We start from the raw sequence: 14,833 nt of genomic DNA, 5'->3' as shown, positions 1-14,833 counted from the left end.
TGCAGCACAAAATAGCATTTGCCTTTCTTGCAGCCACATCGCACTGTTGGCTCCTATTCAGCTTGTGATCTACAACAATTCCAAGATCCTTCTCGTTTGTAGTATTGCTGAGCCAAGTATCCCCCATTTTGTAACTGACTTTCCTCTTTGCCCAGGCATATGGCGGCACATCTTAATCACCCACACGTTTAGTTTTTTAACGGTTTTTAATGCTTCATGTATGTATGTTCTGTGTTTTAGAATTTTAAATTTTGTATACTTGTTTTTAACTCATTTTAGAATTTCTGTAAACCGCCCAGAGAGCTCTAGTTTTGGGGGCGGTATATAAATTAATTAAATAAATAATAGGAAGACTTTTATGTAAGACTAGAGATGTAAAATTTCTGCAAATTTTGAAGCCTTGGGGGGATTTTTGTTTTTAATTACCTCTATAAAATTCCCAGCATAGTTATTCCTTATGAAGATTGTTCGAATATGTCTTTTGCTCTGCCCATTTTGGCTCTGGCCATGGCTGGCACGCAGCCCACGATCAATAACCCCTAAGGAAATGTGGAGTGATACACACAAAAAACCCATTCCTGTCTTAAGGAATCCGTTGCTTGGCCCACCGCCGTCCTAAGTGAGAAATGTACGTACCTTGGAACAGATTCGCCGGTTCCTTCGGGTCCACACCACAACCAGTTTGTCCGGCTGCCTGGCATTGGGACAGAAAACAATTCAGGAACAAAACCGGGCAAGCTTATTAGCTGATAAAATGGTTTACTGGCTCACCTGCTTGCACATACCTGTATTTGTCATTTGGGGGCATGGCAAAGGCCTAGGATGGGGAAAACTACCCCCCTAATGTTGATTTGGAATTATAGTAGAATCATAGAATAGTAGAGTTGGAAGGGGCCTATAAGACCATCAAGTCCAACCCCCTGCTCAATGCAGGAATTCACCCTAAAGCACCCCTGACAGAGGGTTGTCCAGCTGCCTCTTGAAGGCCTCTAGTGTGGGAGAGCCCACAACCTCCCGAGGTCACAGGTTCCATTGTCGTACTGCTCTAACAGTCAGGAAGTTTTTCCTGATGTCCAGCCGGAATCTGGCTTCCTTTAACTTGGGCCCGTTATTCCGTGTCCTGCACTCTGGGAGGATCGAGAAGAGATCCTGGCCCTCCTCTGTGTGACAACCTTTCAAGTATTTGCCATCAATAAATCCTAGCCATTATTTCTACATTGGCATATATATATAAATACGAATCAGCACGTGCAATTTTTATATGCAGAGTTTGGACCTATGGGCTTAGACCCCAAATCTTCTAAGTGCCTACCAACACCCGTTCAATGGCTATTATTTACAAGCCAAGTGTAGCATCCCTCATCTGAGCAACTGCAGCGGACAACCAGAGTCATGTATTTTTCAAGACCTCTCTCTTCCCGGCCTTCCTCAATCAACCCGCAAAATGGAAATCCGGTTTAAGTCGAGAACACCTTGCTCAGATCAAATTCAAAGGTCCGTCGACCTCAGCACGGTGTTACAAAGCAACAGCAGACCTGATGTCCCTGTGAAGTGAGTTTCCCTTTTTTGCAACTTTTCCAACTCACAAGAGAAGATTGAGGGGATACATGATAGCACTCTTCAAGTACTTCAAAGGTTGTCACACAGAGGAGGGCCAGGATCTCTTCTCGATCCTCCCAGAGTGCAGGACACAGAATAACGGGCTCAAGTGACAGGAAGCCAGATTCCAGCTGGACATCAGGAAAAACTTCCAGCCTGTTAGAGCAGTACGACAATCGAACCAGTGACCTAGGGAGGTTATGGGCTCTCCCACACTAGAGGCCTTCAAGAGGCAGCTGGACAACCCTCTGTCAGGGATGCTTTAGGGTGAATTCCTGCATTGAGCATTGGGTTGGACTCGATGGCCTTGTAGGCCCCTTCCAACTCTACGATTCTATGATTCTAATCACCTTTTTCCAGGTGTGGTGACCAGAACTGTACACACTAGTCCGAGTACAGCCGCACACCATCGATTTGCATAGGGCCCTTTACGATCTGGGCAGTTTTATTTTCGATTCCTTTCCTAATGATAATAATTGACCATCAAGCGGGGGAACAGGGGGGCAGAGAACACGTGAAGAATATTTCTTCATTTTGTTTCCGGAGGAGGCTTTTAAAACAGACGTCCTAGGACCGTGCGCAGACTTGCACTTCCTCGAACAGGGTTTTTTTTTTTTAATCTTCCTCTTTCCAGGCGCCCTGGGTGCGGCACTGATCCTCCTCTGAGTAGGGTCAGGCCGCACCCTGCCAGGAGCACATGAGCATGGAAAGAGGCCGGCCCCTGGTGTCCTTCAGGCCTAACCTTGCCGTTCCTATCTGCTTCTCCAATTGCCACAGAACTTCTCCTTTCCCAATCCTCAAAATAAGTTCTCAAAGTCGTAACTCGCAGCAATCTGAACTAAAAAAAACCAAAACTCTTCTCTCCACCAAAGCTCAGGATCACACCAGCTCTGAATCAATAGTCAAGGGGACCCCAACCTTTTTGGAATTTTGAAGGAGAGTCGTGGGCACGCTCACAAAATGGCTGTCATGAGGCTGGGGGTGGGGCTTGCCCATTCATAGAATGGCCGCCACGGTAGGTACGGTCAGCCACAGAACGTCCCACTGAGACTGAAAGAAAACCTGCCCCAAAACCTAACTGCAAGGAAGAAGTGAAATATGAGCTCCAGAAACACAGTTTTTTGAACCCAAATACAGATGGTGGTGGAGGGCAACCTCCTAGTTTTGTTTTGTTATTAATTTAAGAAACAAAATTAAAATCAGGAGGAACCTAGAAAGGCTTACAGGACTGCACTGTTACTGAGGCTTAAATATGATATTCAAACATATTCAAAGCTTTACTTAGAAATGTATTGTGCTGGAATGTGTTGAAATTCATGACAACTGAATATCGTACATTCCCCTTACGTAACTTAGATTTTAAAGAAGGGGGAAATAAAAGCATTGGAAACTGTTAACATGTTAATTTGGGCATGCCGGAATATATACATATATGCACTTTCGTAGGGAAAGTTGTCTGAAAAAAAAGTTAATGACGACTTTGATTTTTACATTTGGCTAGTTTCGTATCCATTTGAGTTGCCCAGTTTGACGTGAACTATGGGTTCATCCATTAGGCTGGTATGAATCAATGTGTTTTGAATCATGCCTCTCTAAAATGTGGAACCTTTTCTGCAGAAAACTCTTTTGACAGCAGAACATTTTTCTGCAGGAAAAAACCTCCTACATCATTTGGGCACCATATGGTAAGCGTAGAATCTGCCTTAGTCCGGGCTCCTGGTTGTAGTTTTCAAAGCCCAAATTCCTACCCTCTGCCCAGATTTCTTTTTAAATAACCTGTTGACCAGAGTAAAGCTCTGATGTCCGGCTTCATCTTCTAACAGCATCTTTCATTCTTCTGGGCTAGTGGCCAAAAGCTAATTTTAGCTCCCCCCGGGGGCTGGGAATCATAAATCCACTGCAGGTGCTGGGTTAATTCTGGGCTTGGTAAAGAAACTCAATACACCCACCAAGCGCCCTTCTCTTCATCACTGAAGCTGGCCCATGGCTACCTTCACTTTCACCCAAGAACCAAAGAGCGACAGAGGAAGACTTTCGCGGAGGTTATTCCCTGAAAAGAGGGTTCAAGACACAAGCCAACCTGCACCCTGAACCCTATTCTCAAACGGACCGGGATCCAGCATGCTGGAAAGGAAACTCCGCACATGTCCAGAGGAACTCTTGCTCACCAACACTACTACTACTTTTTTTTTTTTTACATTTTATCACTCCATTGAGCAGCAAGATCTAGAATGGTTTTAGTGGTTTTTAGTGGCTTGAATGATTTTAGTTTTTGTGAACCGCCCAGGGAACTTCGGCTGTTGGGCGGTATAAAAATGCAATAAATAATAATAATAATAATAATAATAATAATAATAATAAATAGAGCAGCTTTTTCAAACCTGGTGTCCAGCAAATGTGTTGGAATACAACCTCCATCAACCCCACACATGGATTCAGACTTATTGCCCTAGCAAAAAAGCAGAAATCGCACTCCAACGCCCCACTTTGCAGGTGGGTTGCTTAAAACGCCTTCCCATTTTCAATCCTAGGGCTGAGCCATGAGATATAATAATAATAATAATAATAATAATAATAATAATAATAATGATGATGATGATGAGTCCTTCTTACTCCTGAGGAATCCCAGTCATCTTTGTCTCTCTCTCTCTCTCTTACAGCGCACAGAGTAGAACTTCTACTCTGGGTAGCATCATTCCCCCTACTTCTCTCCAATTTTAGGTATTCGAGAAAGATACGTTGGCAAATTGCAAGAGGGCAATCAATCACCCATCCCCAATGTACAAGCTCAGGCTCAGAGCAATAACGGGGACCTCTGAACATGTGCAGAGTGCCTAGTCCTTTGCGACAAAACTAGAAGTAGCTCCCTCAACGGAAGCATTTGAAATAAACACTCTCAGGCTGGCTTAAAACCCAGCACTTCTTTTTAACCCCCACCCCCCAAAAAAAACACTAAACACTGTGTCGGCTGCCTTATCCACCCCACCCTACGCTACACTTTGCACTGAAAAGGCTGGGCGAAATCTTGCCAAGTCATGGGAACCAGGGTGGGGCTGAGGACCAGAATACTCAAAAGAACTTGAGCTATAAGGGAGGAATAAAACTTTCAAGACGGGGAGCCCATTTATCCCAAGGAGAGGTGGCTGGGTCCCCCATGTGAAACCCTCAAAGCCCCCCATCTGAAACCCCCAACCCTCCCCCCCATCCTTTCTAGTTTTTACAGGCCCCCGTGGTATTCTAGCCACACACACTTCAGGGCTTTCACCCTCCCTTTTCCATTTTTAGCTCTGCAATGACTAAATATTTATCATTTCTGGAGATCCTTTTAAGGGCATTGCCATGTCAGAACAGAGACACGGGGGGGGGGGGGAAGAGAGAGAAAGAACATCCCCCACTCCTTATTTGTTTGTCCCATAAAAGCACTTCATCGTTGACTCGCAAAAGTTTAGCAACGGCAGGGGATGGGGGGGAGAAAAAGTTACGTCTCCCCAAAGTCCTTCTGCCATGGTAACAGACGACTGAACCACACAGTCCGAGGAATGAAAATCCTTTGAAACTTTGCAAGGCGTCTTGGGGTATGTTTGTGGGAGGTGTACGTGGTTCTGCTGGTACCCCCAAAAACCATTTGCCTGCTTGTGAGAAGGTGGGTCAAATCTCCCTCCCCAAAGTGCCACGGGGACTCCTACTTAACCTATCTCGTTTCCCACTTGCAGGGTTTAGTGAACTGAGCAAACCCAGTCACCGTTTCACTGAGCATGCACAGAATGCATTTCTTTGGCTACTGAGCATCGGGTGATCATAGACAAGTCTTCACTTGTACTCCTGAGATTGAGGGGGAGGGGAGCAGCACCCCAAATTGGTGTGCCAGAGAACCAGAAACGCTTGATGCGGGAGAAGTAGAATAGTTTGGGGGCTGTTATACGACGCTGCAGACAGTGTTCCCTGAACAGTCTAGCAACACAGAGGTTTGGTCCATTCAGCTCAGTATTGTTGACACTGACCGGCAGCAGCGTCTCTCCAGGGCTTCCGACAAGGGGGTCTTTCTCAGCTCTAGCTGAAGATGGTGGGGTTCAAATCCAGAACCTTCTGCGGGCCACTGAGCTACAACCACCCCTTAAATTAGGAACATAGGAAAATGCTTTATACCAGCCTTCCTCAGCCTGGGGCGCTCCAGATGTGTTGGACTGCAACTCCCAGAATGCCCCAGCCAGCTGGCTGGGGCATTCTGGGAGTTGCAGTCCAACACATCTGGAGCGCCCCAGGTTGAGGAAGGCTGCTTTATACTGCTTTATACTGTGACACCTTTTGTCTATCCATCTAGCTGAGCACTGTGTGCACAGGCAGGGACATTTTAGGGCTTCCGACAGGAGTCTTTAAACAACCCTACCTGTGTTATTCCTGGCTTGTCAAGTGGCCTAATCTCCTGCGGAGAGACGGAATCAACGCCAGGTGACTAAGCAGAGAAGTCAAGCTTGCTTTTTCCTCCCTCTCCTTTTGAGCCATCAGTGACACATACAAACCGGTCAGTTACAACGCCAAAGTGGCTCACAAGGTTCCATCCTTCACAGCTTGGGTTGGAGGGAAGCCAATTTGCATTTCGACCAAGCCCACCCCCTCCTTTACAAGACCCCCCCTCAGTTTCTAGGGTCCCTTCTTTTTAAACGTCTTCCCAATCCACCATTCCAAGCACGTCCGTCACCCACCACTCTCATTCTTTCCTGACATGCAAAGATATACCCGATTTCCCTACGCTGAACCATATTTCTGGAACGTCTGGGTTATACTGGGAGACGTAAATATATTTCACCTGTTTCGTCCCAGTCGTATCTTTCACCTATTCTCTTCCAGGCACATACTTTCAACACAAATCTCTTCTATTCATGCCCACTCATCAACCAAAGCCCAACTAGCAGGCAGGTTTATCATATATTATTTGTTCGTTTTCTTCGTTAAATTTGTATCTCACCTTTCCGCTAAATGGTACTCAAGGCAGCTAACAACAACAGAACAGAAAGTAAAAATCCAAATATAAAAAGCAAAGAAGTAAAGCCTGACTTCCTGTCGACAGTTTTACAGCCGCCAACGGTCTGGAGCAAATGTTTTACAAACACTGAAATTATGATCAAATTTCCTGCAGAGGTTACAAAACCTACTCCTTTATGAGCTTTTTTCGGAAGGGATTCAAGACCTCTCCTTTCCGACAGGCGTTTGACCAATCTGGAATCTTGTATGCATTTTGTTCTTTTATTTTTTGAATGCATAAAATCAGGGGTGCTCAAGCGATGGCCCGGGGTGTGTGCAAGCAACCCTCCAAGGCCTTCATTGCCGGGGGGGGGGGGGGTTGGTGGCCACCCACCCTGCTACTGAATTCTCTGTCCTAGCAAACCTGATACCATGTGGAAAGAGTGGTCACCATCACTGGACAAGCAAGGGGAGAGAAGGCATGTATGCATTCCCCATGTATATGCATGGCCCCGACCGACCCGTGCATCACATGCACCCTCCGAGCTGAAAAGGTTGCGCACTCCGGCACCAAACACGGAAAGCGTCCCTCCTTTCTACCTCCGTTCACCACTTCCTGATGCTCACAAACCATCCATTTCTAATTACACAACCAGATCCCCTCTGCCTCTGCTCCTGGTGCAACAAACTGGCACCAGGAACCAGCAAGCCTCCAATTCAAATCCCACCTCTGCCACAAAAAGGGTTAGGTGGCCTTATACTGACTCAGCAACTGAGTTTTCTCTAGCCCAGTATTGTCAACACTGACTGGCAGCAATTTCCCAGTGTTTCAGAAAGGGATCTTTTGCCCAGCCCTACCTGGGAATCGAACCTCGGACCTTTCGCACACAAAAGCAGGTGCTCAACCACTCAGCAATGGTCCTTCCCCCCAAAAATACAGTAAGTTCCTAGTCCTCATGGCTCTGACTAAAGGATTGATTTAAACGGAGACAGAAGAAGCTACGAAGTCAAAACATCTAGCTCTGTATTTACTCTTCATTGATTTTTAGTGGCTCTCCAGGGTTCCAGACTATTATTAATTATTATTATTATTTCAAAGTGCTGTCGGCAATCCAACTTAGGACCCTTTCTATGTGCCCTAACACAGAGCTATTCCTCTTCTCCAGGAGAACCCCCCTCTGATCTGAACTTTGGGGCATAAATAGTAACAATTCGAGGTGATGCTAGGGCTGGACCTGGAGGCCAGAGCCCGGCTCTCAGAGGCTCCTAAATGACCACCCACACGGACAGGGGCAGGTGACCACGGCAGCAGACGCAAAGCCCATTCCATCCCTTGATTTAAGGGAATTTAGAATGCAAACGCACATGCTCAGATTGTTCTTATTATTTCTTTCGGAATTGGCAAAGCATTTCGTCGCTGTTCTAACACATCAGGAATGCAGATGCAGTTATAAAGCACGGGATAGAAGAGGGAGGGGAGGGGAAAGAGAAATGTGAGTTTTGTGCTTCACAACTGAAGTGAGACACTGGGCCATCTAAAGCCCCCCCCCCGCTCCCCCATAAGTCCATTAGAGGTGCAACGCTAGGTGTGTTTAGACAGCAATGTTGGGAATTGTAGGGTTTTTTTCTGTCTAAATGTATATAGGATTGCAGCCTAAATCCAGGATCTAAAATTACCTAGTTGCATCTAGAAACAATACTGGCGTCTCATACAGGGCAGCTGTTAAAAGTTTACACGGAAAAACGATTCTGGCCTACCTTACAGGGCAGTTGTTAAAAGTTTACACAGAAAAACAATACTGGCCTACCTTACAGGGCAGCCGTTCAAAGTTTACATGGAGAAACGATTCTGGCCTACCTTACAGGGCAGTTGTTAAAAGTTTACACGGAAAAACGATTCTGGCCTACCTATTATTATTATTATTATTATTATTATTATTATTATTATTATTATTAGTGTCCCGCCTTTTGCCCACTATCTAACAGGGCAGTTGTTAACGTTTACACTGAAACACAATTCTGGCCTACCTTACAAGACAAGTTCTCAAAGTTGACACCGAGAACACTGGTACCCAACGCTAGTCCCTCTGGGGACTGGGGTCCCATTCCTTCCAACGGGTTTCCTCTAGCACCAACATTGGATCCAACCCAATGCTGGCCTACTTTACAGGGCAGTTCTTAACAGTTTATGCTGCAAAGCTTTGGGCACTTTTGGGTGGCCACGTACGAAGAAAATCCCCCTTCGGGGAGGGGTTAGGGTACCCTTCTCCACTTCCACACACACACCCCTTCAGCGCCGCGTCTCTCTCCTCCTCCTCCTCGTCCACCCGGGCGAGCGGCTTCCTCCCGCACTCACCAGACCCTGAGTCCCCGCCTCGCCCGCCACCAGCCCCAACCGGGCGCCGCGCGCTCACCATTTCTTGGTGCACTCCACCACCAGCTCCTGGTAACAGGCCACGAAATGGAACTTGGCCGCCCGCTTGCCGACGCGCTGGAGCCGTTTCCACACCGAAGTCATGGCCGGGGCCCCGTCTGGAAGGAGCGGCGGCGTCCTCAGCGCCCCCGGCCGGCGCCTCTCTCTCGCCGATGGGCTGCTAACGCCGTGGGCATCCTCGGCGCCTTCGCGGGCCCCGACGAAGCGAGCAGTGGAGCCCGGAGGCGCGTCTCCGCCCGCGCAAGGCGCCGCGCAGCCCCGCAGAAAGCAAGGGAGCCGGGAGGAAGTCCGGGCGGAGCGCAAAGGCGCAAGAAAGTTGCACGGGGCTCCGCGAGGGGGGCAGAGTCCCACGCCGCGAATGGCCAAGGCGGGGGGCGGGCACCTCCGGAGGAGGAGGGGGCGGAACGGGGGCAGGAGGGGGCGGAACGGGGGCAGGAGGGGGCGGGGCGGAGCGGCGGGGAGGGGAGGGGGGGGCGGAAGCCACAGCAGGCACAGCTCTCCACCCACGCTCCCCCCCGCCCCACTCCACGAACAACCGGGGAAGTGGGGTGGGAAGAATCCAGGAGGCGCTAGCTCATGGCAGCTCTCGGCAGAACGTTTTTGAGCATGTACAGAGTGTTTAAATGGGGGGGGGGTTTCTTCTTTTTCTGGGCCATTTCAAAACAAAAGCGGCAGAAGGCAAAACGGCTCCTTTTTGACGGCTTCGTCCTCTGCGGAATCAAACAAATTAATGAAAGTGTTGTTGAGCATGCACAGAGTGTTTTATTTGGTTTTCTTTTCTCGCTGAGCAATTAAAAAAAAAAAGCAGCAGTGTGCAAAATGGCCTCTTCTGAATGAAATAAATAAAACCCGGCACCTTGATAGTGTGCTTCTGAGCATGCACAGAGTGTTTAATGGAGGTTTTCTTCTTTTTCTGAACATTTCAAAACACAACCAGAAGGCAAAATGGCTTTTTTTGATGGTTTCGTCCTCTGCGGTTTTGAGCATGCACAGAGTGTTTAATGGCGGTTTCCTTCTTTTTCTGAGAATTTCAAAACAAAACCAGAGGGCAAAATGGCTCTTTTTTCTATGGCTTCGTCCTCTGCGGAATAAAGTAAATTAATGAAAGCCGCACCTCCTTGGCGGAGTGTTTTATTTGGCTTTCTTTTTTCGCTGAGCAATTTTTTTTTAAAAAAAGCAGCAGTGTGCAAAATGGCTCTGAGGATGGCCTCTTTGAATAAAATAAATAAAATCCGGCCCCATGATAGTGTGCTTCTGAGCATGCATAGAGTGTTTTTTTAAAAAAATCCCTTCCTGAGCAAAGTGTAAAAACAAACACGCAGCAAGGTAAATGGCTCTTTCTGAGCCCGTTTAAAGATGCCTCCCTTCTCAACCGAATAAGGGCCCAATCCTGTGTGTGTTTAGACAGAAAAAAAAGTCCCACAACTCCCACTACCATGGTGGTTGGGCATGCTGGGAGTTGTAGGACTTTTTTCTGTCTAAGCATGCAGAGGCCTTTAAAAAAATATATCCAGCACCTCTGCAGTGTTTCTGAGCATGCACAGAGTTTTATTTTTTCTTGTCTCTCTGAGCAAAGTTTAAAAATAAACAGCAGAGGGCTAAATTACTTTTTTCTGAGCCTGTCTAAGGATGTCTTCCTTTCTGCCGCGTAGCAGCTTAAGCAGAAAATCAAGGTAAGAAAATAGTCTCTTTGAGCATATGCAGAGTCTTTAAAAAAAGACTTAATAGAAAACAGAAAAACAACAAAAACACTCAGTGTTCTTTTGTTGACGGTTTCCTTTTCCTTTTATTTTTGTTTTCAGGTTTTTTTCGTTTTTCTTTTTCTTTTCGGCCCCATTTCTGCTGGCTGAACATTCTCCTGTCTGGCTACTAGCCAGGAAGTTGAAATCCCAGCCAGCTGGCAACCTGCCTCTTCTTCCAGACAGGCCTTAGCGATTGGTAGCTAGTCAACAGCAACGTTTCATTTTGCTCAACGGGCTTCAGCCCCAGTAAAATGCGAAGGAGTGAATAATGAAGAGGACGGTGCCTTTGAGCATGTACGAAGCGTGTTTCTCTCTCCACCATGTAATCTCCCTCAGATGAGGGAGCACCAGGCTGATCAGGCACCTGCTATATTCTGTGAGAAGGGACCAGGGTCCATTTTTTGAATTTGCCCCATCCATGCATTCCCTACCCCAACCTCTAGGGACGCTGTTTCGCACCAAACACATTACCGTCAGCCAGTCGCACTCACTCAGCCCAGCCTACCTCGCAGGAATGTTGTGAGCATAAAATAAGTAGGGCATTCTGGGAGATGCAGTCCAACACATCTGGAGCGCCCCAGGTTGAGGAAGGCTGTGTTAAATGATCCCCCTTGAACACGTCTCCCTTCAGGTATCAGGCTGCAAAATTGTCACCCACTTCAGATCCCAAATTTCTAGGCCACTGAAATCTGGATCCCAAATTCTGAACACTCACACGCATTGACCCCTCAATGCATCCTTAATTCTTAATTGATTATTACATTTGTTTCCTGGTTCTCCATTTTAGCTTCACAACAACCCTGTAGCACCATCTTTATTTTTTTAAGCATGTCTCTGGGTCCACATTTCCAAAATTTGCTTTCTGTGAAATGAGCGTTGGAGCAAAAAAAGTGGCTTGAAAAGAAGTTGTTTTGTGTTTTGATGTTCAGGCTCCACCTCTGCCATTTTGTCAATAGGGAAGAAACACACACACCCCCACACACACACCAATGTCAGCCATTTTGTTAGAGTGCCCATGACACTAGGGTAACCATGAAAAGGAGGACAGGGCTCCTGTATCTTTAACAGTTGTATTGAAAAGGGAATTTCAGCTGGTGTCATATATACATGGGGAATTTGGTGAAATCCCCTCTTCATCACAATAGTTAAAGCTACAGGAGCTATGCTAGAGTGACCAGATTTAAAAGAGGGCAGCTTTAACTGTTGTGATGAAGAGGGAGTTTCACCAGGTGCTGCATGTATACAAATGACGCCTGCTGAAATTCCCTTTTCTATGCAACTGTTAAAGATACAGGAGCCCTGTCCTCCTTTTCATAGGGTCACCCTACATGACACTCAACACTCCAAATGTGCCCACTGACCCAAAAGGGTTGGGGGGGGGGAAACGCCCCTGCTCTAACCATTATACCACACTGTCTTCCTAACCTTGCCTCGCCTGCCGTCTTCCCCGTCTATTCCACCCTCCCTCTAGCTTTCACATAGTTGTCTTCTAGCTCAGAAAGTATAAATAAAGCACCCGGTAAACTGATCCCAAACAGATTCCGGGAGTCATCCTGGGTGGATATATATTCATCATGGAAATTCACCACCCCAGATTTAGCAACCAAGTAACAGAGTCTGCTGAAAGGCCAGCAGGCGGATAACGCTCTGAAGAGACAGCATGTGGAAACATCCGAATGGGACATTTCCCCTCGAAATAACGGAGTTTTTTAAGCAGGGCTGCTTCATCTTAGCGCCACCCAGTCCTCGCTTTTCCACCGTAAGCAAGATAAGGAACTGCACTTGACTTTCCACACTTCAGGGGACGGTGGTACAGTACAGCCGTGCGTCCATCCTCCTACGTTCATCCACACGCGTGGGCGTGACATAATCACAAGTTAGCCGTGCGCCTGACCGTGCCGTTTTTAAGCCACACCGAAATGCAGAATTAAAATATTTAAAACCAGACTATAAAAATAAAACAGAAAGCCCCGACAGGTCAATCAGAGATGGCTTGTTTAAATAAAAATGTCTTTGGCAAGCCAGAAACAAAGCGACGTCCGTTCCTACTTGACATCAAGAGGCAGGGAGTTCCATAGTGGCTGAGTGAATATACTAAAGGCTCTACTCCGAGTGGACTCCAAATGGACAGTGAGCGTTGTTGTCGCATTTATATCCCGCCTTTTTTCCTCCAAGGAACCCAAGGTAGCGTACATAATCCTCCTCCTCTCCATTTTATCCTCACAACAACCCTGTGAGGTAGGTTGGGCTGAGAGTCTGTGACTGGCCCAAAGTCACCCAGTGGGTTTCCATGGCCAAGTGGGGACTTGAACCCGGATCTCCGGACTCCCAGTCCAACACTGGCTCTGATGTGAAACCACCAGAAGAGACTCATTTGACAGCCTCTGTGGCCAGGGAAGACAGTAAGAGAGGTGCTCTTTAACCCCACTAAAACCAGAACATGGTCAAGGAGCATGCTATGGTTATTTGGGCACAAAATGTCAGTGTGCTGTAACGTTACCTCAATAAGAGGAGGCGGTGGTTGGAAATACTACAACAAAGCTGGGGTGAACACCCTCCAACCACAAAAAAGAAAACCAAATTCACAAAACCTGTTTAAATAAATGTATGTATATCTCTTGTTCTCAGTATATATATGTATATTAGTAGCGTGTAACATGTACGTCAATAGTGCTCACAATAAAAGCACATTGGAAACAATTATGCAACATATGATAGCGATATTCGTATAATAAAAACAATTTTACAGTGTGTAATAATTCAATAACGAAAACAAAATTGCAGCGTGAAATAATTCAACAACAGGAGTCCGGTACATTCAACCTGTTTCGCCAGGGACCGCTTCCTCAGGACCACGCTTATTTGGAACAGTTAGCCAAAGCCTTTCATACAGTCTCCCACTATATATCCAGTAGACTTGAGTTTTCAGCCAGAGAGATATCAGAGATTGTATATAGTGGGTGAGATTGTATGAAAGCCTTTGGCTAACTGTTCCAAATAAGCGTGGTCCTGAGGAAGCGGTCCCTGGCGAAACAGGTTGAATGTACCGCACTCCTGTTGTTGAATTATTTCACGCTGCAATTTTGTTTTCGTTATTGAATTATTACACACTGTAAAATTGTTTTTATTATACGAATATCGCTATCATATGTTGTATAATTGTTTCCAATGTGCTTTTATTGTGAGCACTATTGACGTACATGTTACACGCTACTAATATACATATATATACTGAGAACAATGGATATACATACATTTATTTAAACAGGTTTTGTGAATTTGGTTTTCTTTTTTGTGGTTGGAGGGTGTTCACCCCAGCTTTTGTTGTCAGTGTGCTGTAATGGACAGCGAGTGTGAACTGGATTATTATTTTTAAAAATCCCTTTTTAGCCGTGAGGCTGCACTGCTTTGGGGAAGCAACTGTTTCTCAGCTCAGCCTACCTGAAAAACTTGTTGTGGAAATACAACAGTGGGATAACCCAACGCATTGAAAGATGCATAGATACCAGCTTTGAGCCTTTGGGATGGAAGCCGGTTAGATACGGGGATGACTAAAGCCTTCCTGGTGTTCGTTTATGTCCTGCTAGAGCCCTGTCCCCAGGCAGGCCTTTCGTAAAGCGCGCAGAGCTTAGCTCTGTGACGAAGGAGGCAAGCCTCCAGCTGAGAAGCTGCACATGGCAGGACGCTGGCTACGTCCTTACACCGACGGAAGCCGGTGAAGTCGAAGAGATCGCCTGGCCGGTTTGGGCACCGCTTTCTCCAAAGCCACTGCAAGCGTGGCGGCTACACTGTCCCCAAACAGGTGCACTGAGAACAAGAGCACTTGTGCACCGTCCAGACTTGCACAAGTGTGGAAACCAGTGTGCAAGAGTGATCCACCAGCCAAGTTGCACAGAAGGGCGGAGGCACTGGGTACGGACACAGTCAGCGTCTGGGAGCTGGGAACGCGCATTTGTGGCTTTCAGTGTTTACAAGAGTGCTGGAGCCACACCTAGAGCAAACAGAGCTGCCCTGTGACTCAGCGCAGTTAGAGCCAACCTCTCACCCTGAGTCGGCACAATAGAATCATAGAATAGTAGAGTTGGAAGGGGCCTCT

At 46.8% G+C, this 14,833-nt stretch overlaps 1 protein-coding gene across 1 annotated transcript in view; it reads right to left on the bottom strand.

The window, feature by feature from the left end:
- Positions 1–14,833, bottom strand: part of ZNRD2 (zinc ribbon domain containing 2) — a 52,237-nt gene that overhangs the window by 1,163 nt on the left and 36,241 nt on the right. The window contains exon 2 of the transcript XR_010026394.1: positions 637–694. The gene's annotated coding sequence lies outside the window, so the exon portion shown is untranslated. The remainder of the gene's footprint in view (positions 1–636; positions 695–14,833) is intronic.

This window comes from Elgaria multicarinata, chromosome 21, assembly GCF_023053635.1.
Source record: "Elgaria multicarinata webbii isolate HBS135686 ecotype San Diego chromosome 21, rElgMul1.1.pri, whole genome shotgun sequence".
NCBI classification, from domain to species: domain Eukaryota; kingdom Metazoa; phylum Chordata; class Lepidosauria; order Squamata; family Anguidae; genus Elgaria; species Elgaria multicarinata.
This window is presented reverse-complemented; position numbering and strand designations above follow the sequence as displayed.